This window comes from Macaca nemestrina, chromosome 1 (assembly GCF_043159975.1).
Source record: "Macaca nemestrina isolate mMacNem1 chromosome 1, mMacNem.hap1, whole genome shotgun sequence".
NCBI lineage: Eukaryota > Metazoa > Chordata > Mammalia > Primates > Cercopithecidae > Macaca > Macaca nemestrina.
This window is the reverse complement of record NC_092125.1, coordinates 28,072,537-28,096,567: the sequence shown is the minus strand read 5'-3', so window position 1 is coordinate 28,096,567 and position 24,031 is coordinate 28,072,537. Positions and strand designations below refer to the sequence as shown.

General features: G+C 37.4%; 2 long non-coding RNA genes across 2 annotated transcripts; both read right to left on the bottom strand.

The window, feature by feature from the left end:
- Window positions 1–1,945: 1,945 nt before the first annotated feature.
- LOC105493042 (uncharacterized) lies at window positions 1,946–22,187 on the bottom strand. The gene is made up of 4 exons (XR_011611031.1): window positions 21,667–22,187; window positions 20,927–21,098; window positions 3,626–3,748; window positions 1,946–3,513 (listed from the first exon to the last, which is right to left on the bottom strand). It is a non-coding gene; the product is annotated as an uncharacterized lncRNA (long non-coding RNA).
- Window positions 9,034–17,485, bottom strand: LOC105493043 (uncharacterized). The gene is made up of 6 exons (XR_011611026.1): window positions 17,376–17,485; window positions 13,883–14,026; window positions 12,944–13,149; window positions 11,319–12,125; window positions 10,571–10,663; window positions 9,034–9,503 (listed from the first exon to the last, which is right to left on the bottom strand). It is a non-coding gene; the product is annotated as an uncharacterized lncRNA (long non-coding RNA).
- Window positions 22,188–24,031: the final 1,844 nt, after the last annotated feature.

Genomic DNA, 24,031 nt, shown 5'->3' with positions numbered 1-24,031 from the left:
CCTGAAGAATATGTAAGAGCTTATTGGACAGCAAATGCGGATAAATGCTTTATTTATTTATTTATTTATTTATTTATTTATTTATTTATTTTCAGACAGAGTCTTGCTCTGTCGCCCAGTCTGGAGTGCAGTGGCACAAACTGGGCTCACTGCAAGCTCCGCATCCCGGGTTCACGCCATTCTCCTGCCTCAGCCTCCCGAGTAGCTGGGACTACAGGCGCCCGCCACCGCGCCCGGCTAATTTTTTGTATTTTTAGTAGAGACGGGGTTTCACCATGTTTGCCAGGATGGTCTCGATCTCCTGACTTCGTGATCCGCCCGCCTCGGCCTCCCAAAGTGCTGGGATTACAGGCATGAGCCACCGCGCCCGGCCGATAAATGCATTTTATGAAGACAAAGAACACGAGCAAAAGGAGAGGAGCCTGGAAGGTACTTACCTGGGACAAAATGAGGAGGGGGCATGGGGTATAAGCAGAGTGACAAAGCTGGAAAAGTAGTTTGGGGAACTAGATTATGGAGGACCTCATATGAAGAGTATCTTTTCATACATTATTATCTTTAACACAGAAGGTGGCAGGCAGGGAAGGAGCACAGTTCAGATGTGTATTTTTAAAAGATCACTCTCACATAAGCATGAGGATGGATTCAAGCAGGAAGAGATTGAAGCCTGGACAGTCGGTTTAATTTCTTATCCTCTTTTATATGCATATCTTAATGGTTTCCAAAAGGCAGGGAAACAGAATATAAGAAAGGGATATATTCAACATAAAATTATTAGATAGAATTGGTAGGAATTTGAGAATTGATTGAATTTGTGGAGTACGAAGGAAGAGTCACAGATGACTAAGAATACAAACATATGTGACTTGGTAAATGTTTCATTAACCAAAATAGAAGGCAGCTCCAGTTATTTATTGCTGCATAATGATTTACCCCAAAACTTAGTGACTTAAAATAACACAATCATTTTATTATCATTTCTTATGGTTTGAAAGTTGATTGTGCTTAGCTACATGCGTCTTGCTTGGAATCTCTCATGTGTTGCAATCACATGGTGGCTGAAGCTGGAGGCATCTCCAGGCTTCCTCACTCATATGCCTGGACGTTCATATTGGCTTTCAACTGGGGCTTTACCTAGAACTGATGACCATTGCACCTACATGTGGCTTCTCTTTGTGGTCTAGGCTTTCTCATAGTATGGTGGCTGGATTCCAATAGCAAGTGTGCCAAGAGAACCAGGTGGAAGTGAATGGAAATTTTATGACCTAAGCTTGGAAGTTACATGAATTCATTTGTGACTCCAGCTACTTTGTGGTCAGGATAGTCACAAAGGTCCACCCAGGTCCACGGAGAGGACACATACCCCTAGCTCTCAGTGGGAGGAGTTACAAGGGCACACTACAAAAAGGATGAGCCATATATTGTGGCAGTCATCAGAGGAAAACATAATCTGCCAGAGCACACAGATGGAAAAGCAAGTTTGAGTTCTGCTTTGGATGTGTTGTATTTCAAATGCTGGTGGGACACTCAGATAAAGAAGATAAATGAAAAACAATAAATTTGGCTTTGGAGTTTAGGAGATTTGAGAGCTATCGGGGTATCTATGGTAATGGAAGTCATGGGAGTAGATGTTATGGTTATCTAGAGAATAGAGAAGGAAAGAGAAAAGGACCAGAAGGGAAGAGAAGGAAAATCAAGGGAGGGAAGGAGTGGAGAGGGAAGGGGAAGGAATGAGGGGAAGGCAGGAGAGGCCTGTAAGTTTCCTAGTGCTGCTAAAACAAAGTACCACAAACTGGGATTAAAACAACAGAAATATATTGTTTCACAGTTCTGGAGCCTAGAAGTCTGAAAACAAGGTGTTGGTAGGGCTGTGGTCCCTCCAAAGCCTCTAGTAGAGAAAATCTCCTTGCCTCTTCCAGCTTCTGGTAGCCCCAGGTGTTCCTTGGTGTGTGGCAGCATAACTCCAGTGTCTGTCTCTGTCTTCACATGGCTGACCTCTCTCTGTATGTGTCTACATCTACATTTTCCTTGTCTTTTAAGGACACCAGTCATATCGGATTTAGGGCTCACCTTACTCCAGTATGACCTCATGTTAACTTAGCTAATTATAGCTGCAGTGACCCTATTTCCAAACAGGGTCATATTGTGATGTACCAGGGATTAGGCCTTCAACATTTTGGGTGGTGGGTGTGGGGAAATAGAGGGATGACACAATCAACCAATAAAAAAAGGGGAGGATAAGAAAGGGAAGGAGTGGACAGAACCAAAACTCTGGGGATGCCATAATGTAAGGATGAGACAGAGAAAAAGGGACCACTGGGAAAAAATGAGAAGGAACAATCAGAGAGGGAGACATGCATCAAGGGTTTGCAGATGGAAGAAAAAATGTCAAAAAAATGTTGTCAAACAGTATTCATTTTTAAAAAAGGACTGAATAGCTTCTATTTGAGTCATGAACTGGGAGGTTATTAGAAACTTTTGTGGGATCAGATTTAGTGGAGTAGTGGGGGAAGACGCCAATCTGTGAGACACTAAGGAGTGAAAAGAAGATGAAGTGGCAATAGTCAGGCTACATAATGGGAGAGTGAGATTTCACAGCAACTCCTTTACGGAGCTTTCCCCAAAGTTAGCACTAGCAATCTGGTTCTCCTGTTAGCCCAATTCCACATACAAAACTAAAAGAAAAACTTGAAAGTAAGAGGGAGAGAAAAATGACATAATTGTGGAGAGCAAGCTGGGACTTCCATTTTTGGAGCTTTCTTGTGGTTTCCCTATAGCTGGAAAAGTGGCTTCCTGGGTATGGTCTGGTCCAGGATAAATGCATAATGGAGAGCTGTTCACAACAGAGAGAATTACAGAGGCAGGGATGGGACACTGCACAGAGAAAACAAGTGATTAACTTAAGGAATAATATCAAAGGTTTGGAGAACGGAAGGAGGCTGCAAATGCCAGGAGAAAAAGGATGTGGCCAGAGCTGGGCTTAATTGTTTATTTCCTAGATGCCTAAGGAGCATCCAAGCAGAGAGGCAATTCTGGGCAGCTTCCTTTAAAACTGTAGTTTCTATGACAGACTGGTCAAAGCACACTTTTTAATTTTCCAGCACTCTTCAAATACCTGTTCCACCCACCAGACCCAAGCTCCTCAACTTTCTTGTTCATTTCTGAATCTCCTGCTCCTCTTCCACATTTTATTCTCATACTGCTCTGCTTTCTTTCATTAAATATTTCTAACTTTTGCTTTTCTCTATTCCTTTGGCCTAATCATGGCACAAATAAAGGAGTACTCTGTTCCACATCTTTTATGAAACTTTTGTTCCATTTACAAAATGGAGGTTATTAGTCTTGACTCTTGATTCTTGAGGCAGATAAGAATTTTGGTTTGGGATTTGCTTCAGAGGGAGTTTTGTTCTAATTGTTATTTGAGTGCATGTGGTACTAGTGATCCATCTCCCAATTTGTTAGCTTACTGGGAGGAAGAGGGTAAGGGTGGTTGGTAAGCCCATTTATTCCAACCTGTATGGGATAATAAGCAGAAAGATATCTTCAAATACTCAGATGAAAGAACAAACAGTAAATGTGTTAATAAATGTAGCTCACCACACATTATACAAGTACTGTAACTCACATGAAATATAATGAGTGATATAACTTGGGAGGCCACAGAGCACAGTGAATGAGAGGGCAGATGCTGGAGTCAGAAGCTGTTGGTTCAAATTTTACCTCTCCTGGAGCTTATTATTCAATGTCTCTGTAAATCAGGACCCACAGTCATAAAGTGGAGATGACAGTAATAATAACGCCAAACCCATAGAGTTAATAAGACTAAATGACTTAAGATTTTAGAACAATATCTGGCACATGGCAATACTAAGTAAATGTCATTTATTATTATGCAAATTAACTAAGCACCTGAAATTAGTTTTAATTGACAGATAAAACTGTATGTACAGTCATGTGTCACTTAACAGGTCTAAGAAATGTGTTTTTAGGCAATTTTGTGATTGTGTCAACATCATAGCGTGTACTTACACAGACCTAAATGGTAGAGCCTACTACACACCTGAGCTATTGGGGGTAGCCTATTGCTCCTAGGCTACAAACCTGAACAGCATGTTACTGAACTGAATACTGTAGGCAATTATAACACAATGGTATTTGTGTATCTAAACATATCTAAACATGGAAAAGGTAAAGTATTATAATCTTATGGGACCATCATCTACGTGGTCTGCCATTGGCTGAAACATCATTATGTGGAACATGACTGTATTTATCATGTACAACATGACTTTTGAACTATATATACATAGTGGAATGACTAAGTTTAGCTAATTAACATATACATTACCTCACACAGCTATCGTGTTTGTGGTGAGAACATTTTATATCCACTCTTGTAGCATTTTTCAAGAAAACGACATATTGTTAACTATAGTCACCTTGTTGTACAATATATCTCTTAAACTTATTTCTCCTACCTAACTTAAATTCTGTATCCTTTGACCAACATTTTCCTACCACCCTCCAACCACCCCTGCCCCTGGTAACTACCATTCTACTCTCTACTTTTCTGAGTTCCTTTTTTAGATTCCATATGAGTGAGATTATGTGGTATTTATCTTTCTGTGCCTGGCTTATTTCACTTAACAGAGCATCCTCCAGGTCCTTCTATCTTGTTGCAAATGATAGGAATTCATTTTTTATGGCTGAGTCGTATTCCATTTGTGAATATATACCACATTTTCTTTATCCATTTATCTGTTGATGGACACTCAGATTGATCCTATGTTTTGGCTATTGTGAATAAGCTGATTTCATTTCCTTTAGATGTGTATTCAGTAGTGGGATTGCTAGATTATATGGTAGTTCTTTTTTCTTTTCTTTCAAGGAACCTCTATACCATTTTTCATACATTCCCACCAATGATATGTGAGTGTTCTCTTTTCTCTACATCCTTGAAAACACTTGTTATCTTTATTCATTTTAATAGCCATTCTCACAAGGGTGAAGTGATATCTTATTGTGTTTAAATTTGCATTTCCCTGATGATTAGTGATGTTGAGCGTTTGTTCATATATCTGACAGCTATTTGTATGTCTTATTTTGAGAAGTGTCTATTCAGGTCCTTTGCCCATTTTTAAATCAGATTATTCATTTTCTTGCTTCATAAGTAACTTCAGTTCCTTACATATTTTAGTTATTAACCCCTTCTTGGATGTATAGTCTGCAAGTATTTTATTCTATTCTATAGGCTGTTTCTTCAGTCCATTGACTGTTTTCATTGCTGTGCAGAAGCTTTTTAGTTTGAGGTAATCTCATTTGTCTATTTTTACTTTTGTTGTCAGTGTTTTGGGGGTCATATCCAAAAAAGATAATTGCCCAGACCAATGCCATAGACCTTTTCCCCTATGTTTTCTCCTAATAGTTTCATAGTTTAAGGTCTTACGTTTAAGTCTTTAATCTATTTTGAGTTGATTTTTTATATGGTGAGAGAGAGAGGTGTAATTTCATTCTTCTACATGTGGATATCCAGATTTCCCAGCACCATTTTTTGAAGAGACTGTCCTTTCCCCATTGTGTGTTCTCGGCACCTTTGTTGAAAATCAGTGGCTATGAATGTGTGATTTTATATCTGGGTCCTTCATTCAATTTCATTAGTCTGTGTGTCTGTTTTTATGCCAGAATCTTTCTGTTTGGGTTACTATGGCTTGTCAGTATATTTTGGAGTCAGGACATGTGATGCTTCCAGGTTTGTTCTTTTTGTTCAAAACTGCTTTTCTATTCAGGGTCTTCTGTGGTTCCATATAAACTTTCAAAAACTATTTGATTATAGTATTATTTTAGAATTCTGGCTTCTAAGAATATGTTTTATATATCATAATATGCTTTATATATTACATGACAGAGTAAAACATTTTAATTGAAGTATATTTTATTTTAAGCCATTTTCTCATATACACTTTAAATTGTAAAAGTCTAAAATAAGATTTTTTAACATGGCTTTTTTTATGTTGTTTGCTTTTTACTCAATGTCCAAAAATATGTATAGAATATATTTCGTTTTTGCATTTCAAAAATGAAAAGCAAATTTCTTTTTAAACTTGGCTTTTGATAAATATAAATGCTATTCCTTTCCACAATAAAATATAGCAAATATGTTGGAAGGACTGGTATCCTGAGCATCAGATTTAATTCATGAAATTCAAAATCCAGATCCTTAACCTCTGTCATGTGTGAAGTGACCTTAAATAAAGTGGCATTTATCCCTGCTTTTACTTGGTAAAAATTTAGGTGACACTGAACCAGGTAATTTTGGTGCAAGTAATGTATATCTCACTGCCATTATATTTAAATGCTCTACCCACCTACATATATGTGAGCACACACACATTCAAACAAATAAACACACACCTACATCAGTTAGAAATGCTTTCAGTAGCCAGCAACCTAACAGTGCTTAAGTAAACATGGGATGTCTGCAAATAAGTGGCTTCTCCTGGCATTGCTTCAGTGGCTAAAAAATTGCAAAGCTTTCTCTCAAAGTTGCAAGATGACTCCTTGATCACAAACCATTGCTTCCACATTCATGTCAGCAGGAAAGGGATAATAAACAGGATCACCAACTGCTGTCTTAATATCAGAAATACAAAAGCTTCCCCAGAAGTCAGAATAGCTATTACGAAAAAGATAAAACAGTCTTGCTGACAAGGATGGGAAGAAAGGAGAATGCTCATACACTGTTGGTGAGAATGTAAATTAGTATAGCCATTATGGAAAACAGTATGGCGGTTCCTCAAAAAACTAAAAACAGAGCTACCATAGGATCCAGCAATCCCACTACTGGTATTTATCCAAAGGAAAAGAAATGAACACATTAAAGAGATACCTTGTATTTATGGCAGCACTGTTCACAACAGCCAAAGTATGGAATCAACACGCATCCATCAACAGATAAATGGATACAGAAAATGTGGTATATACAAAATGGAATACTATTCAGCCACCAAAAAAAAAAAAAAAAAAAAAGAAAGAAATCCTGATCCTGTCATTTGTGGCAACATGGATAAACCCAGACATTATGTTAAGTGAAATAAGTCATGTACGGAAATACATATACCACATGTTCTCACTCACATGTGGGAGCTAAAAACCTTGAGTTCATAGAAGAGTAGAATTGTGGTTACTAAAAGACTGGCAAGGTAGTGGGGAGTGGAGGACAGGAAGAGGACAGTTAATGGATACAAAATTACAGCTAGATGGGAGGAATAAGTTCTAGTGTTCCATAGCCCTGTAGGATAACTATAGTTAACAATATTTATTGTATATTTTCAAATAGCTAGAAGAGAAGATCTTGAATGTTCCCAATACAAAACAAAAATGATAAATGTTTGAGATAATAGATATGCTAATTACCCTGATTTGTTCACTACACATTGTACACATGTATCAAAATATCACTCTGTACTCCTAAATATGTACAATTGTTACTAGTCAATTAAAAATAATAATTTTCTGGGTGTGGTGTCTCATGCCTGCAATCCCAACACTGGGAGGCCAAGGAGGGAGGATTGCTTGAGCCCAGGAGTTCAAGACCAGCCTGGGCAACATAGTGAGACCCCATCTCTACAAAAAATAGAAAAAGTAGCCAGGCATGGTGGTGCATGCCTGCAGTCCCAGCTACTTGGGAGGCTGAGCTGGGAACATCACTTGAGCCAGGAAGATGGAGCCTGCAGTGAACCGTGATCATGCCCCTGCACTACAGATGGGTGTCAGAAGAAAATCCAGTCTCGAAATAATAATATTAATTTAAAAACCATTCAAAAACAAATGTAGCTCAAGTGCTAAATTGTATTATTAAAATATTTTTCTTTTTAAGAAAAGAAAAACTTCTCCAGACGCTCCTCTCCCCTCACTTAGGTGCATGCACACACATGAACGTACACACACACACACACACACACAGTGGATTTCCTATTAGTTTTGTCATCTGAAATTGGATCATTGGATCACGTGACCACCTGTAGTTGCAAAGGGAGCAGGGAAAGTGGGAAACAGATTGCTTATGATTGTCTTACATCAAACATGACCCATCATTTGGACTAGATATTACTACTCTGAACAAAATTAAGGCTCCATTGTCAAGAAAAAAGGAAGTATAGCTATTGGGTAGATAATTAATAATGTATGTCATAATAACTTGTCACTTATTAAGCATCTATTATGTGAAAGGCAATAGGCCTAGTTATTTTACATATTTAAATATTATGTCATTAAATCTTCACAACACTGTGAATTAATCATTTGTAAATGCTGTTTGCTCTCTATTCTTATAAATAAGAAAAATGAGCCACACTAAAGTTGTAAGTACCTTACGCAAGGTCACACAACTAGTAAAAGTGGCAGATTAGGATTTGAGCTCAGACCTGATTTGAAGCTCACACTTTTTCTACAATATCCTACAATATCATACCCCCATAATCTTACCATCTGTCCTTTTGCTATCCCTAATTCTATCTAGCTACCCCTGACTTCATACAGTCTTGATCACAAGCCCATCCCCCTGAATAGTCTAAGTCATATGGAATTCAATTTAGAAGACTGAACATTGCCTTTACATATATCAAATGCCTATCACAGTGTCTAAAACATAATAAGCATTCAAAAATACTAATTTAATTCCCCATTTCCCAAATCCCTGACCCTACTTGTCTATAAAATGAAGTTCTATGAGACTCTACTCAAAAGGGTTTAAAAACAAAGGTTTTCATTATAATTTTGTTTCACCTACACGTAATTCCACAACTCAAACCCAAGAACTACAGAGACTAGTATAAGCATATACTTCTTTTGAGAGACACCAAAATATTCTTGATCACTGCAGAGACAGCCAAGGGAGCTGAACATTTATTTATTTGTTGAGCCCTTACTTTATGTTAGGCACTGTTCAAAATCCTGGCAATTTAACAGTGAAAAGGCCAGACAAGTTTCTTGATCTTTGAGTTTCTTCTATTCTAGTGTAAAAGAAGGGCATTAAACATATAAACAAAGATAATTTCAGAAAGTGAGAGTGCTATGAGGAAAATAAAACAAGATTATGTGATAAATGAATAATACACAGGTTGATTTTGATAAGATGCCTAGAAAGAACGGAAAGAGCTTAAATGAGCCCTGATGGCTAAAAGAGAGCTTGGTCACATATGGGAAAAAGAGAACTGCAGGTCGTAGACCTATGGCCTTGAGGCAGGAATATTTTACAGGAACAGAAAGAAGGTCAGTGAGGCTGGAACATAATGACTGACAAAGACATGATAAGAAATGAGATCTGAGAGGAATCTGTATTTTATTCAAAGTGCAATGGGCATTTCGACAAATTTTAGATAAGTAGGGGTAGCATAATCGCACGTTATTTTTGTAATCACTCTGGCAGCTGTGTAAGAGAGTGGCTTGGCAGGGTGCACAAGTGGAAGTGGAGATTTCAGCAAGGTGTCTTGGCCAGAGCAGCACTGGTAGAAATGGGATAAAGATGGGTGAATTCAAGATAAATAAACATTGTGATACAACTTAACTGTGGGGAAATTTGTTTTCTCATTCACTCCATTTTATCTTGAGTTTGCAACACCACAGTGTTTTGTCACATTCGTATGCATGTTGTCTGAAGAACTATGGTCATTATTTTCTTCTTAAATCTTTTTATAATAAATGTCTTAATGTGCTGACAAAATTCAGTCAGATATATATTGTCTTTTATTTGAATGGACTATATCTACAAGGAGTGCTGAAGCAGTCAGTTCATTCAAACAGCCTTTGAATTCAGAGTGCCTCTTTCTTTCCAGAAAAGAAAAAATAAAGTCAGCCTCATATCTTTTTATAGATACAGCTCGTCAGAGGTTTAGCTTTGCATAATTGGCCGTAATTAATTATAAGCTTCTTCTGTTTTCTCTTAGTTCATGAAATTAGTCAGGATAATAGAAGATTCTCCCAGAAACTGTGTTCTGGGGTTCATCAGCATTGTTTCTAATTAGAATTCTGAGTAGAATAATCCAGGAGAAACACATGTCACTTTTGGAAGCTGATCCTATAAATTTACTATGTCTGAATGTTCACTCCTTCTGGAAAAAGCATCTTAATTTAACCATAGTGGTAGTTGATAATAGTGCTGGTGTTCCTTGGAGTCAAATTTAGATGAGGACTATTACCTGGCCCCGTCCTATTCTGCTATTTTGTTATCCAAACCCTTCAACTATGACTAGTTAGTCATCCTCAGAATGCACTTTGCGTATCATGGTCAAGCTTCTAAAACTGTGATGGAAAGGAGAGTTGTAGTAGCAGAATGAATTTCTGCATAAACAATTTTCATTTTCATTTTTATCAATTTGGGTAAACATGACTTTAGCCGCAAGGCATGAGAGAAAAACCAGGATCTGGTTAATTGTTATCTGGGTAACTGAACAACGGGAAGAGTGAAACTGGATGACTGAAGCCAAAAGTACTTCAGGCAGGGATTCTTGGGCTCATGGATCTTTACAGGCTTAAAAATGCTGCTTTAAGGATATTTAAGAAGAAGGCTTACATTTAGGAAACTTCAAAGAGTTGAAAGTTGATCACTCCATAGGTGATCAATGCAGAGTGAATGTCTTCAGTTGCAATATCCAATTGAAACACTCTTGTACAATTGAAGAAAAAGGAAGAAATCAGAAGATAGTTAATGCCTTTTAAATCCAGATAAGTTTAACTATAATAAAAACACATACCAACGCCTTGCCTTCCTGGCCTAATAAGTTCTAGGTATAGTTGTGAAGACTGCTCTTCAGTGCAGTAGCAATTAACTGGAAAGTCTTGGTGTAACTGACAGGTTTCTGTGGGTTCCATATTCTGAGTTTGTCCCAGCAGCCAAAACAATGATTTATAAAATGTTGGGGATTTCTAAATAAATATTAAGCACCTCCTGGTTATTAAAGATTGTTCAAAAATATTTACTTTATCTACATTTCCTCCTGTTAACCAAGCAAGTATAAAAAAAGGAGTTGCTATTAATTATCATGCTATATTTTCAAAAACAACACACTATATTAACTTTATTAACTTTGGCTTATCACAGACTGCCCTAATGTAAGTCTGAGTGTATGGCTTTTAGATCATCTTTTGGTTTGATAAATACATCAGAACCTCCAATAACTGTTAAGATTATAGTTCCACCCCACCTAACTATTGCTCATCTCATTCTTACTCATGCAATTCCTCCTCCCTCCCCACCCACACACAGCAATGCTGCTTTTGCAGTTTGTCAACCTGAAGGCAATAACAGTTGTCAAACTGACCATGCAACTTTTTGGTAACCCACAATCACTGTGTATCTCTGTACTTCTCTCTCCTTTTATCAATGATTTGGCAGTAATCATCCTGGTTGCCTGCTTTGTTCTCATGGGTTTGGAGGGCACTGACATTCATGGAACATGTGAACTAAGAAGAAAGCTGCTTATAGGTGTCTCCAACTACTATTTTCACATGTCTTAACTGCCATAACAGGAAAGAAAATCTTCACAATTGGAAAGGCTTCCTGAAACTTCGTCCCACTGCACCAAACCTTTGATCTTTTAGTCACATTGTCAGTTTCTTGAGAACTCAGTCCTCTTGTAAAATTTTCAGTCTGCTCCCAAAACAATTGTTGCATAAGTTCTGAAAGCCAGGCCCACAAAGCTTCTCTGCGTTTTGGAAAGTTCCCTAAATAGAGTTAGGTAACAACAGCATTAGCACTAGGACTGAGGAGTCATGGCATCCAATCACACACAGCTCTCTGTTTTTCTTTCTCTCAATATCTCTTTCTCTTTTCCTCTTCTCTTCCCCTTCTTTTTCAATTTCTTCCTCCTCCTCTCTTCTCCTTTGGTTCCTTCTCCCACATAAAGTGTTCGCTTTTCCCCACAAACACTTCTGAGCCTTGGACCAGGCTCTGATTTCACTAGCTTTGCTTAAGCAAGACTTACTGCTTCACCTCAGGACAAAGGTGTTTCCAGGTTTAACTGAAACCTGGATGGGACATCACGTAACAGAGTGAAGTGAGGCTCCCATTGCCAAAGTGCTACAAGAACATTTTCTCACAATGTTTCAGAACTTTTGCAACAGGGTATCTAAGATAATTAAAACATGGGTTAAAAATAAGTAAGATCTCATGCCAAATAACTGAAAACAAACAGTTGATTTACAGTGAGATCTTGCTATTTTTCACCCTTCTGAAATGAACCTGATTCTTTTGTTTTAATAGCAGGGTTTAATTGCTATATACATTGAAATAATTTAAATTATTGAGCATTTTCAAATATTAAGAACTTTTGAAGTAAATCATGAACTGATGTTAGGAACGATTTTAAGTGTGTCACATTTGTCAGTATGAATTAACCTAGTGCATTTTGTTTGAGGGGCTTCTCCATATTTTCTTCTCTTGTTTGTGAGAGTCTGTGACATTTCACAATGAATACGGCCTCCTGTGTAAGCATAAATTAGGAGAGGCCACCAAAGCTGAGATTAATAGCTTAAGTTATTTTCACTAAATTTCAGTAGATTGACTAAATTGTTCCACAATGTAAACATGTATCAAAACATCACAATGTACCCCCTAAATAGATGCAATTATTATTTGCCAGTTAAAAAGTTTTAAAAAAGACATTTACTTTGTGAAGAGCAAAAAATATTTGACAAAAGTAATCAAATGAAGTTTATATATCATAGTCAAAATATAATTGTATCAGAATTCCTGATGATTAAAGTACATCTTAAAAGAGCCCCTCCCACTGTGCTCCTACCCACTACCAAGGCCTCAAAGAGGTCTCTCTAATCATTCCCACTCTCATTTCTGGCTGTACTCTCATTTCTTACTATGCTGGGGCAAAATGTTTCTAGATTATTTTAAGAACTATATTGAGCAGCGTCTTCAAACAGGTATACTTACTCCTGGGAGCACATAAAACCTTTCAGAAGACATGCAAACACAAACCGTTCTAAGGAAATCAATTTCCAGATACTTAGCTTCCACATCCACTCTTTCCTAAAAGTAGTCTGCCTAGGTGCCTCCCATGAACTCTTCATAACCCTTTCCTTCCCATTCACTTTATCATCCCTGTTGGAGGTATGCATTGTCTTGCGATGTAATAATCTCTGAGATGTCAAACAAAGGAACAATTTGAAATATTTGTGTCACCTCATTTAATCAAAGCACCATAAATCCTGACCACGTCTCATACTAAGAAAAGCATCTCCAATACAATTTTATTTTTGATATTTAAAAAATATGATTTGTGTATATTTTTGATCACTTGCATATGAAAAATAACTGTTATGATAATACAGAAGAAAATTGTAGGTCTTCAAACTCTAGGACCATAGAAAATTTTTATTACAACTAGTAGGCAGAGCTAAAAATGTAGCAAAAGGAATCTAAATTTAGACATAAAGTTCTGACTATGGAGATAGTGAAAAAAACAGAGAATGGAAATTTTAAAATTTTGGTTGTATAGGCATATAAAAGGGTAATCAGAAACAGATATTCAATTTTAAAAATATATTGCATTGGTGTAAGAGTCTAACAGGAAGTGGAATAGAAATAAAATATCAAAGAGAAAAAAGAATTACAAAAATGTCTAATTTTTAAAGAAGATATTTATACGCTTTTAAAATAGATGATAGTGGATATTTCTGTAAAAAGTGCTCATTTAAAAGTCAGGTGACAGTTTTATTTTAAAAATTCCCATTTAAATGTTCGAGAAATTATATCCTTTGAAACTGTATAAACTTATGATTAAACATTTTAGTTGTCAACTTAAAAATGTGGAAGGGGGAACAAAGTCTGTAAAAATTCTCTTAAGGGGCATGAGAGCAACAAAGAAGATACCTGATAAGAAAAATACTCTCTGCCTTGTGAAGTTGATATTCCTAACAGAGAAATCAGACAGGTAGGGTAAGCACCGTGTGGAATTTTTGTTCTTACAGAAAATATGTCCTCTTCTTCCTTCTCCATTTCAATTGGAAGCTCTCACTGAAGAAAAAAAAAAAAGTTTGAAGTGGACTATTTCGTTTCTGGTCTAAGTAGAGCCAAATTTCTAAAATCGCAGCAAAATATAAGTGGACTCTACAGGATATAGTTACATCAAGAAGAGTTGCCACTATTTCCAAGTGAGTGGATTAACCTTGTGCTTGCCATATGTTCAACCAAGTGCCAGTAGTCAACCAAATACTACACATAAGCACAGGGTGCCAACATCCTATCTAAATGAGATCAAGTTAAAATATACATCACAGACAGGCTTGAATAGGTGAAAAAAAAATACAGAATGTCATTGAAAGGTTACTTATGGAAGGAAGGGACTCAGACCCAGCTGTGTGTGCACATGGTGTGTGTGTGTGTGTGTGTGTATCAGGGGCACTTTTTCCCCTGTACTGCTTACCTACGTTAATCTTTACAGTGAAGGATTCCTGAAAGTACAGCATGCCCTGAAACTCAGTACCCTAATCTACCCAGATTTTGCTTCATCAATACATACAGTCAAGAACTATCCCAGGTTTTCCTATCCCAGGTTTTTCTCTATCAATACATACAATCAAGAACTATCCCAGGTTTTCCTATCCCAGGTTTTTCTCTATCGATACATGCAATCGAGAACTCATTTTCTCAGCATGTTTCTGAACCTAAACCACTGCTAAGAAATACTAGGACCGTCAAAATTCCTATATTGATAGACCACAAACTGGGAGCAGTACAAAAAACAGCAAATATGTCTCTGTAGTAAGCCATAGTTATGGTCATCTAAACTATGAGTAATAAAAAGTAAATTTCAATCAACTGTGCTAAAAGAAAGACTAAGATATCTTTATATACTCTCTGTATAAAATATTACAGAATCTTATTAGTAAGAAAGTCTCATCAAAGAGTATGCAGTCAAAAATGTAAAAAGAATGTATAGTAGTAAGTTAGGGAGTTAATCAATTAAAAATATTATGCTATTTTTCTTGATTTTGTGATGTTTATAAAATTGGCGAACTGTTTTAGTTGTTAATTCTTGGAATTTTTTTTTTTATAAATAAATTCTCAGTTTTTTGCTCAATTCATAAAATTATAGAAGCCTCAGGCCTCACTAAACTCCAATTACTCTGCTCCCTAAGTCCCTACCTCATCAATAGACAGAAATGACTCTGCCACTTCCTGTCTCCTGTTCAAGGTGATAGGAGCTTTGCCTCCTAGGTATGAGGAGCAGTTGAGGAATTGCTTTAGTAACAGGTAAGAATTATGAACATGCATTTCTTTTTCTTCAACAGAGTTAAACAATGGCTCACTCTGGATTTCCAGATGCACTTAAGATGAAATAATAATGCTGAGCCAGTCTTGCCCTGCTTTAAATTAATCACTCCAGGAAGAGACATTAAACCTTTCAGACCACCAGTGTGTATAAATGCTTTAGTGCCCTAGACCATACACCCTCTCTTGGTTATTTGGGACACAAGGAAATGTAGGCTCAGTAAATGAGGCTGTTTTATGATCCATTTAAATAATCTGAAAAGGAAATTAATACTTTTATTACTTTCTATAAGTGAAAAACTTCCTTAAAAATCTGTAAGAGTTCTTTATATTATGGTGGGTAGGACCGACTGCCCTAGCCAAAACATGGATCGAGAGAAATAATGGAAGGTTACAGAAAGCATGCGTGGCCACATAAATCATAATGGAATAAACAAAGAAAGGCTGGAAACTAATTTGGAGCTGAAGAAATTCACTTCTAATCATGCCAAAAAAAAAATTCATTTGATTAGAAATCAGGCTATGACTTAAAAATAAAGTATTCCTTTGTCTTTTTGAACAACATGAATTTTTGCTGGGCCTATTACAAGGATGGGAAAGGAATCTAGAGAAATGTAGAAACAAGGTGTGAACCCTACCCCATGTCAGAATTATCAGGACTTATCACAGGAGGAATATTCTATTAGTCACTTTATAAACACTGCCCTCAAACTTTTAAGACTTCAAAACAATCCAGTAGAGAAAGGAAAATTAGGTGAATTTGCTAGAAAAGGGAAGTAAGGTTACTTCTCTGATCTCATCTTTGACCCATTTCTGTCTCAGTCAGCTCCAGCCACCATTCTGGATTCTGCTGTGTTCCTGAAACACACCAAACACACTCCAGTCTCAAAGCTTTTGAACTGGCGGCTCCCTCTGCCTAAGACACTCTTCCCGTAAATTTCCACAGCTCCCTCCCTTATTCTATTTAGATCTCTGTTCACATGTCACCTTATCTCGGGGCCCCTCCCCTATAATGCTTTGTCCTCTTGCCCTGCCTTATATTTTCTCTTAGAATATTACAGATTTTTTTGTTCCCACTGACATGTAAGCACCCTGAAAGCAGGGAGTTTGTCGTTCACTGCTGTTTTCTCAGTGCCTAGCACAGGGCCTGATACAACTAGATACCCAATAATTATATGTTAAATGATGAATTGCACTGGTAAATACATGATTTGACTATTGTAAACCTTCCTTTCATTAAATTAGTAGATACCAAGCCTGAATTGGAACCCAGATCTCTCTGTACCAAACTGCTTTTATACAGATCGCCCGCAGGCAAGAGGACCTATTATAAAGACAATGCCCTTGTAAAGAAGAAACTAGTTTCTAAAATTCCTTTCAACATGAATTAAAAAAAAAAAAAAAAAGTTTTGCATGTGTCAAGACTAAGGGAAGCTATGTATTTAGTTGGCTATACTGACATGTGCTTATGTATCCACAGGAGCATAAAGCATTGCAAAGATCTCTCTTCTGCCAATTTTCTCCCTGGAGTTGACTGACTGGCCTTCTGGCCTCATGATCCCTTAGTGTCCAAAAAGGAGACCAAGGTAAATAAACAACTTGACCTCGTTCTCTTCCCTCTTTCCAATCTCCTGCCAAGGATTCCCTTTGGCCCAACCCAACTGGAAATCAGATGGCAAGGAATCCCCCCTTCATGTGGTCCATACAAATGAATGCTTTGGAAACATTTCTGACTTTTCTTTTTTTTTTTTTTTTTGAGATGGAGTCTTGCTCTTGTTGCCCAGGCTGGAGTGCAGTGTCACAATCTTGGTTCACTGCAACCTCCACCTCCTGGGTCCATGCAATTCTCTTCCTCAGCCTCCAGGTAGCTGGGATTACACGTTCGCTGCCAAGACCGACTAACATTTCTAACTTTTAACGTAATCTTACTGTTTCTAGTTTTGGCCTCTTGGCCTTTCAAGAGGATTTTAGGCGAAGGATTGACTTACATTAGCTTTGATGATTCTGGTTTTATTTTTCTTTTGTTAATGGAAAGAAAATTCAAGGTTTAAGAAGAATACCTAGATGATGAAGAAGAGGTTTGTCTCCTCACCTGCAGTGGCATGATGAGCCTATCTGCCAATAGGAAGAATCCTGCCTGGGGTCCTGGTTACAAGGTGGTTGAAATCAGCAAGTTTATCAAGCATATTTCCACTTGTGTAAAATGAGGAAGAATGAAGATAAGGCCAGGAAATTAGTAATATTGTGTGATGTTACTTTTCCCATAACCTCTCAGATCTTCAGTAAAACCACTAAACTAATGACATATTTGGGGAAAGTAGAATTTGTGTCTGGATGATGCAGGATGAATCTAAGACAAAGAAAACTTGAAGAAGGACACCATTGAGAATTCACAGAAATCGTAGAAGTAGCTCTAAACTTGTATTGGTACCAAATTGAAATTTTAAACCAAATTGACCTAAGTCTCCAAGGGATAGTAGGACCCCAGCTGACGTCTGGGATATGCTTAAAAGTCTCTCAGGATTTTCATATTTTAAAAACTTCCATTCCATTTTTCCCATAATCTCTATAGTTAAGAACGTTATGTCTGAATTTAAATTCCTATTGCTGCAATTTCAGCTTAGCCTAGTAGTTAAAGTAATAACCATAATAGCTCCCAGGTATGAGCAATGGAGTCAGACTCTCAGGCTGAGTTTGAACCTCAGCCAAACTCCTTACAAACTTGGACAAGTTACTTAAACTCTCTAAACAACAGTTTCTTCACCCATAAAATGGGATTAAGATGATTCCATCCACGATAAGCTTGTTATCAGGATCAGATGAATTAATGTATACAAAAAATTTAACAGAGTACCTAGCACATAGTAAGTGCTCAATAATTGTTGTTATTAACATCATACCTATACACTAAGCATTGTACTGTTTTACATAGATCATCACATCTAATGCTCACAATAACTCTCAGGATTTGTGGTTATAATCTCCATTTTACAGATAAGAAAATTAAGATGAAGATAATTTAAATAATGAAGAATAGCTATTTTCTTTATACATCTTTGTGTCACATTTATTATGGCACCAATGTGACCATGGAGAAATAAATGTCTGAATGAATAAACAAATAAATAATTTTTCTTCTTCTCATCTCTCCAAAAATCCAGAGAAAGAAGAGAAATAATTTCATCTCTCAATTCTGCCAATTTTTTAGCGTTCACTAACATTCTCAAACTAAGGACTTACATGCCAATTTCATTAATGTTCCAATTTATTTTTCTTTCAGAGAAGTAATGAAAATATTTATAAGAAAGAGATGTAAAACATATTGCTTCCTAAACTGTAACACCTTGGCTTCTTCCTTTCTTGGTTCTTCTACAAGCAGTCTTTGCAACATATTTTAATCTCTGCCAACTGGAATTAATGCTCAAAATAAATTAAAAATATAATTTTGCAATTTCTGAACCACATACTCCATAAAAACTCTAATAAATAACATCTACTCTACTTTTTTCTCACTAGTGTTATAAACTATTATCCAAAAAAAGAATCTGATACAATTTTTAATGCAGAAACCCATACTTCTGGTTCATGATTTCCTTACCCTTTAGGTGTTTCCAATTTTTTTTTTCTCAGAATGTACTCTGTTATTCCTCAAAACTGATACCAGATTATATAAAGGGTACTGCTTAAAAACATTTTCTTTTTCTGTTTTGGAGTTGGTCTCTAATTTGAAGTTAGCATTTAATCCCATCATAATAGCTTTACTTAAGCCAATCCTTTCTGTAGATACAGAATGTTCTGCTGAGATAGTCATTTGAACATAATGGTCATCAAGTATTCATATTTCCCATTTGTCATTTACTACTTATTCTAATCTTCTGCTGTTTTTTCCAATTCTTTATTACCAAGTAGTTTGAATGCTTCCTTTTATTTCATTCAAGGATGTCGTGGGAAGTAAGCCTATGGTGGTGTGTACATCAGTCTGCTGGATCTTGATGTACTCTTAGCCAGTTACTGGACCATTCTGCCCCTGTTCACTGAACAGCCCCGTTCATGTCAGTAAGAAGTGTGTAATATAGTCTAAAGGGAGTAGGAACTAAAAGACGCATCAGAAGTATAGATTTGACACTGTGAAAGGAAAATAAATCTCAAGACCCCAAAGTCACTAAGCCAGGGGAAAAGTCAAGCTAGGAAATATGTCAGGCAAACCTGCCTCCCTTTTTATTTCTAATAAGATAGCTACAAAGATAAAAAGCTACATATCTCCCTCACAATTTGCCAGCAAGGAAATTCCTTGTGGACAAAGGTCAGAAAGAAATCAAAGTCATCCCTTTGAGGCTCACCTGAGACAAATACATATCTGATTACTTCCTCTGCCCTATTGTTTATGTAAAAATGCAGATTCACAGAGCCAGACTCAACTGTGTCTTCGGTGGAAGGCTGATTAAGGACTCAAAAGAATGCTACCTTTGTCTCTTACCTATTTATGACCTGGAAGCCCCCACCTCAAGTTGTCCTGCCTTACCCAACCGAACCAATCCTACACATATTGACTGATGTCTCATGTCTCCCTAAAATGTATAAAAGCAAGCTGTACCCCAACCATCCTGGGCACATGTTGTCAGGACCTCCTGAAATCTCGTCACTGGTGCATCCTTAACCTTGGCAAAATAAACTTTCTAGATTGAATGAGACCTCTCTCAGATATTTTGGGTTCACGACACTTACCTTCTATTACTGTGTAATGTTTGGTGAAATTAACTTCTTCAATATTTCGTTTATTCAACCTTAAGTGACAGTGCTGTCTTCCTGTTTTCTAGAGATAATAATGCTTTTACTTTTTGATTATTTATTTGAAATTCGATAAAAGATCAGATTTTAAGTGTCCTTATTATGCACACCACACACACACACACACACACACACACACCAATGATAACTTTGGGTGATGATGGATGTGCTCTTTGATTGTGGTAATCATTACACAATGTTTATGTATAACACATTATCATGTTACACATCTTGAATATATACAAATTTTGTCAAATACTGCTTTAGAAAATAGGGACTTAGAGAGTTTGGATCTCTCCTAAATGATCTGGAGGAATTTCACAGCATTTGAAAACTAAAAAAGCAAGATAGAGAGAAATATATGTATAAAATTTCCCAATTTATAAAAATGAAAACATAAAAGCCTATTTCTGTATATATACGTAGATTATGTTTTTTGAAACAGGGTCTCACTCTGTTACCCAGGCTGCAGTGCAGTGGTGTGATCAAGGCTCACTATAGCTTTGACCTCCCAGACTCAGGTGATTCTCCCACTTCAGTTCCGCTAATAGCTGGGAATACAGGCATGCTCCAGCACCCCCAGCTAATTTTTTTATATTTCTTGTAGAGACAGGGTTTTACCATGTTGTCTAGGCTGGTCTCAAGCTCCTGGGCCCAAACAGTCTTCCTGCTTCAGCCTCCCAAAGTGTTGGGATTATAGGTGTGAGCCACTGTGCCCAGCCTGTATATATATTTTTTTAAGTTGCAAGGTGAAGTAACAATATAGGAACTATTCTAGTCTCCATAGCCTGACCACTGATATTCCCAAGCTGCAGGGCCTTTTGCTCAGCCCTTCTGCGGCATGTTTTTGCCTACCTGTGGTATTCAATGCTGGTAGCCATCAGCTCTTCCTGAGATGCTCTCTGGCTTTGATTTCTCTGATTTCCTGCCTTGATTTGCTCCCATGGTTTTCCATCTATCTTTTGGATTTCTCCTTCTCCTCCCCTTTCCTCATTTTCCATACCACCTAAGGTTTATGCTTTTCTTCCTACACATGAAAAACAGGCACAGAGGTGAGGATACAGAGGTGAGTGGCACCATTCTTGGCCTTAAATGGCTTTTAGGCTGGTAAATAGAGATGAACAAAATATTAGATAAGTGAATAGAGGTGTTATCAGTGACTCTGAGTTCCCTGAAGTATAGAGTTATTTATTCTTTTTTCCCCAATAACATTTGGGGAAAAAACCTGTTGTGTATCCTTGGTGACACTATCTCACAGCAATATTTCATCTTCCCATCTGCTCCCATTGGGTTAGTTCCACAAAATCAGAGACTTCAAAGCCAGTCCTCCTTTTACCATTAAATGAACTGAACCTACAGAGATAAAGCAACTTGCCCATGACCACACGGCTTGTAAGTGGCAAAGCCAGACCAGAATGAGACCTCCAGGTTCCTATTGTTCCTACTGTCAGACCTTGTAGCAGCTTTATGGGCTGAGTTTTTCCATGTTAATCCGTAAGTAACTCTATACTTAACGAAGTAATGATTTGATATTTCCCTACTGTTCCACAGAGGGTGACAGCATGCCCTAGAGGTCTGAAGGCAAAAATCCATACCTCTCTTGACAGAGCAAATTCTTCAGGTTCCAATCAGTTTGTGGAAGATTCACTCTGAAAGCAAGTGACCTCAGGGAAGAGAAGTGGTTCTGAGCCCATTAAAATTCATGCTCAGAGCCTGATGGATCACATGGGAACTGCTGTAACAGAAATCATTCCTGAAATCACATGGTGTGTTAACTCCTTATTCCTCATCAGAGTAATGATGGCTCAGACAAACCATCATGGGCTCAATGAATCCTCAGCTGGAGAAAAAATATCTGGGAAAGGAACCTCAAGGTGTCTAATGTACAAAACAAGGAAGAGGAGCAAATATTGACAGAAATCTGGTAATACTGCCTTTACAGTAGTAAAGACAACACTCAGATGTTATGTGATCAAGTAGGGAATTGGAGGGTAATAAAAGAGGGAAGAAGGGAAGAAGGATTGGAGGGAAGGAGAGAGGGAGGGTAGGAGAGAGGAAGGGAGGGAAGGAGAGAAGGAAGGAAGGAGAGAAGGAAGGAAGGGTGGGAGGGAGGGAGGGAGGGAGGGAGGGAGAGAAAAGGGCAAGAAAGAAAACTCACCGAACTGATACCTGTCAGATAAAAGACATTGGGGCCATAAATTTCTCCCGGCGTTTCTAATGGGATTTTAATACAGCATTTGGCCATCATCTTTTTTTCATTCCTGTAATGACATACATGCCCAAAGTGTAGCCATGGAGCCTCTGAACTCTGTATATTTCAGTAATACACAAAGAAAACAGCTGTCACATCCATTTTAAGGAACTTTAAAATACATTACAGTGAGGTCTACAGGCCCTGAATCCAAAGGGAAAGGCACAAAGCCTGTCTGTACATCATCTGTGACGGGCCTGAAATCCAGCCAAGGCAGATTTTTTTTTTAAATAATAAAATAAAATGCTGTGTTTTTTTAAAGGAACATTATATTTTTAAACTGGAAATAATTGTATTTTGTGTCTTATATAGCATCTGAAAGTGATTTAGTAGAACAATGTGGTTTCTGATTGGTATTTGAATTGGTTCCAGAACATTTTTCATAATAACCATCTTAAAGATCCCAATTATCTGATCCTCTTTCCCCCCCTTCACATGGTTTCATAGGAGCTTTCCAGAGAGAAAGAGAAACCTGCAGAGGCAGGCAAGCCAACTCACATCTAGCCAAACAGTGTGCCTGCTAGGCCCAAAGGAAAAGGCCTGCTTGTTATTTTGAGTTGTCCAGGATGCATTTATGACTCAATAAAGGAGGCCTTGGCATTACCGGAATAATTACTTACTGAAACAAGCCTATAAAACCAAAGGGTTGCCTCAACTAAAAGGCAAACAGAGAACATTCTTTTTCTTTTAGTGTTAACATGTAAACCTAGTAAAGTATATTTAGATTTCTATAAAATCATCTCTGGGTGCAAAAGGGGTGGTTGATTTACCAGGTGGACAGCATCACCAATGCCCCAGGGTTACAAAGAGGCTAAAGGGAAGTGGTCCTGTCAAATATGAAAGGATGCTCATCCATAATGGACCCGACCTTGCTTGTCACAGACAGAAATTATGGCTTGGTGGTGAAGAAGCAGACTCCGGAGTCTGACAGTGGGATCTGAGGCTGCACCACCGTGAGCGGTGTGATGTCGGCAGTGACCCAAACTCTTTGTGTCTCATCTGCACGGTGGAGACAATGTCATATCTATTTTATGGGATCATTGAAAAAAAATGAATAAAATAATACATATGAAGGGCTTCTTAGAACAACACATGGTATATAATATGGCACACAATGGTAGCTCCTATGTTTACAAATAATGGAATCTAGTATTGTAACAAAAGTAACTTTCATTTTAACATATTTTAATAATAAGTATAAAATTTTAAAATACTGTTAATTCTGCTTTTTATTCTTTCATTTGAAATGTTTTTATTTCATTTCATTTTTAATTGACAACTGTATATAAATATGAGGTACAATGTGATGTTTTCATATATACATGCATTGTAGAGTGACTAAATCTACTTATTTAGCATATCCATTACCACATGTACTCAACATTTTTGTGTGGTATGAACATTTAAAATCTACTCTTTTTGCAGTTTTGCAATATGCAAACTATAGTCACTGTGCTGTACAATAGGTTACTAAAACTTATTCCTTCTGTCTAATTCAAAGTTTATAGCCTTTGACCTACATCTCCCCTTTCTCCATCACCCCTCCCGTCCCCACCAGCCTCTGGTAACCACCATTCTACTCTTTCTTTGAGTTTGACTTTTTTGTGACAACATGGATGAACCTGGAGGACATTATGCTAAGTGAAATAAGCCAGACACAGAAAAACAAATACTACATGAGCTCACTTACATGTGGAATCTAAAAAAGA